Here is a 3,741-nt window from a genome sequence, read left to right on the forward strand (position 1 = left end):
GCATCCGGGAGCTGCACCCTGGCCTTCTGGGAATTGTAGTTGCAGGGCTGTTCTTTAACGCCGGCTTTTTTTTCTTTTTAAATCACCATGAATTATAAAGTTGTTCATGACTGAGTTTCAGGCATAAGGCGGTACAACACCAGTTTCCCCCTTGCTCCACCGGTGTCCCCACTTTCCCTTCAGCATCCCCAGCCTGCCTCTATGGCAGGCACTTTTTCCTTTTCCTTTTTTTTCTTTTAGGCCCTGTTGTTTGCAATACTGTTATTGAAAGGACATAATACATATGTCACTTTATCTCACTTGAGCACCCAGTTCTTGTACAGAGTAGTCACTTCCCCATATCATTGTCATTGTGTTCCCTTAATGCATTTGCCAAAAGCCAAGAATGAGTTTGTAAATCAGCTATCCTTCTTACTTGCTCTCATTTCCTCCCCTTATTAAGACAGGATGTGAAATGCTCAGTGATATCTCTTTATTGGAATTTCTGATATTTCTATAGAACAGTGATTTTGTTCCAAACAGGCAGAACCAACATATTTTTTGTGGAGTCCTGGAATCCATATTACTTTTCCTCTCACTTCAAAAACAGTTCTCAACAGTATAGCCAGTATCAGCCCTAGTTGTTATTTTTTAAAATAGCTTCAGATGATGTCCTTTTAAAAGATGTCATCATTCGGTGGAAAAGAAGGATAATGTTCACACGTAAAGCAATTTAGGTACTATGAAACCTAAGATATCAATGAAACTATTTATAAATTGTAATATGGCGTTCTTGAATTTTTAAGAACTAGTAAGACCTTACAAGCAACATAAACCTTACTGGATGGAGTAGGGAAAGCATGTATTTGCATGGTTGTAAATGAAAATTAACAACAAGTGCTTCTTTCTTGTCCCTCCCATGGGCTGACCCACACTGTACATCAGATATGCTTCAGCACCTGAAAAAATTCTATAGCATCTAAGTTTTTTTAATAATATGCTGCCTTACCATCACATTCTTTTTTCTGTTTGGTTTGGATTTGGATCACAGCAAGCAGTGCTTGGAGGTCACTCAAAGATCAAAATGCAGGACATACTCCTTGCTCTTGAGCATTGGGATAGATTTTCTTTCTTGTTCTGGTTCTTTTCTTTTAAATCTTTTCCCTCTTCATTTCTCTCTTCTTCTATTCTTATATATTTATTTTGGGATTTGGGCAGTACATGGTGGTATTATGAATCTACTCTTAGCCTCCAAACAATGACCTTTTGAAGAAAATTAACTCTGGGCTGGAGACACCGTTCAAAGAACTGAAAGGATACTTTGCATGCTAGAGGTCTTGATTTGATCCCTAAAACATCATAGTTGCTTAAGCACTTCCAGGAACAGTCCCCAAGTACAGGGATATGAGTACTAGAGTTACTTCTGGCCCTGTGCTCAGGGGTCAATTCTTTTGGTGTTCAAAGGACCATATTTGGGGGGGTGGGAGGGAGGTTTACTGTGGTTCTTGGTGGTGGAATATGTGCACTGGTAAAGGGATGGGTGTTTGAGCATTGTGTAACTGAGACTTGAGCCTGAAAGCTTTGTAACTTTCCACATGGTGATTCAATAAAAAAAAAAAAAAGAACCATATTTGGTATGGGAATGGAAACAGGGTCAGCTGTATGTAAAACATGTGTTCCAGGTTGGATCCCCAGTGCTGTGTGTTTCCCAGACACCACAGGAAGCCCTGATCACCCGCATAGCCTAATAGCACTGCTTGGTGCGGACCTCACCCCAAACAAAGGCCAATGTTATTTAAGTTTTATGCATAAACTTACTTACTTCATAAGGAATGAATGCGGATAGAAAACTCCATAGATGAACCTTGAAATAATTCTGCTGAATAAAGTATGCTAGGTTAAAAAAAAAAAAGTGCAGGGGCTGGAGCGATAGCACAGTGGGTAGGGCGTTTGCCTTGCATGTGGCCGACCCGGGTTTGATTCCCAGTAACCCATATGGTCCCCTGAGCACCACCTGGAGTAATTCCTGAGTGCAGAGCCAGGAGTAATCCCTGTGCATTGCCGGATGTGACCCAAAAAGAAAAAAAAAAGTGCAAAGGATTCTATTGATTTCCAACGGGAAAATTGCATAGACACAAACCCTGTGGGGTGGCATATATGCTCATTATCATGATTGTGACAACAAAACTCTTGCACACATTAAGTGTATGCAGTCTTGCATATAAATTTTACTTCACAAAGTCATTATAAAAAAAATAGGGGCCCAAAGGATGGCTTGGCAGGGGAAAAAAGAAAAAAAAGAGTCTTGCATGTGACAGGCTGTGAGTTCGATCCCTGGTATCAACTATTTGAGCCACATATGACCCAAGGGAAATTCTACTATCTGGGACCCTACAAGCTGCAACATCAGGATCCTCCGTGAGCTATGTTATGGATTCACCACCAGGATCTCACCATTCTACAAGGAAGTGATTATTGAGGTAAAGAGAGGGATATGGCAGGGTGATACCATTTCACCAAAACTTTTCAGTGCCTCCCTCAAGAACGTCATGCAACAACTGGAATGGGAAGGAATGGGAGTGAAGATAGATGGTTGGCAACTACACCACCTCCACTTCGCTGATGACATCATCTTAATAACACCAAACATTAGCCAAGTGTCATGAATGCTGGCCAACTTTGACGGTGAGTGTGGAAAGGTTGGAATGCAGCTGAATCTCACCAAGACAATCTTCATGAGAAATGGACTAGATCCTGATGTTCCATTTGCTCTCAATGGAATGAACATCTCCAAATGTGGCAGTTATGTATACCTGGGTCGAGAACTCAACATGATGAATGACTTGGAGCCAGAACTGCGCAGGAGGAAGAGAGCAGTGTAGAATGCTTTTAAGAGTGTTGAAGAAGTTGTTAAAAGGATAAAGAACCTCTGGCTCTGGGCACAACTTTTTGACTCCACTGTTTTTCCTACACTAACATATACCGCAGAAACCTGGGCCCAACAGAAACAGGATGAGAACACTAAGAGCTATGATTGGAGTATCACATTTCACTCAAGTGAGATTAGGAATCCAGAGTTCTGACCTCCGTCGATGATCAAGGATCAGGGACGCTACCTCATTGCCAAGGCATCGAAAATCAGATGGGCTGGACATGAAATGCGATTTGGAGACTACAGCTGGATTAGAGTCATTACCGACTGAATTCCATGGAATGTCAAAAGAACGCCTGGTCGCCCACCTATGAGAAAGTTGGACTTCTTAGTCAAGACCCTGAATGAACAGTTTGATGCTCTTCGTGTTCCTGGAGCGAGCAGATACCATTGGGCTATACTAGCACGACAGGGATGAATGGAGACATTACTGGCACCCGCTTGAGCAAATCAATGAGCAATGGGAAGAGAGGTGATACAGGAGATACAAATGATTAAAAGTCAAAACAAGTAGAACCAAAGAGATAGTACAGCAGTTAAGGCACTTGCCTTGCATGTGACCAACACAGGTTTGGTCCCCCAAGCCCCATATGATTCCCCTGAGCATTGCTAGAGGTCACTCCTGAGAAAAGTCAGAAATAACCTCTGAGCATCACGAGATGTGATCCAAAAACCAAAGATCAAATCAAATTAAAACCATATGTGGCTGGAGCCATAGTACAGCTGGTAGGATACTTGCCTTACACACAGCCAACCTGGGTTCTATCCCAGCATCTCGCATGCTCCCTAAATGTAGAGTCAGGAGTAAACCATGAGCAACATCAGGTGTG

The sequence above is a fragment of the Sorex araneus genome, chromosome 3 (assembly GCF_027595985.1).
Source record: "Sorex araneus isolate mSorAra2 chromosome 3, mSorAra2.pri, whole genome shotgun sequence".
In the NCBI taxonomy this organism is placed as follows: Eukaryota; Metazoa; Chordata; class Mammalia; order Eulipotyphla; family Soricidae; genus Sorex; species Sorex araneus.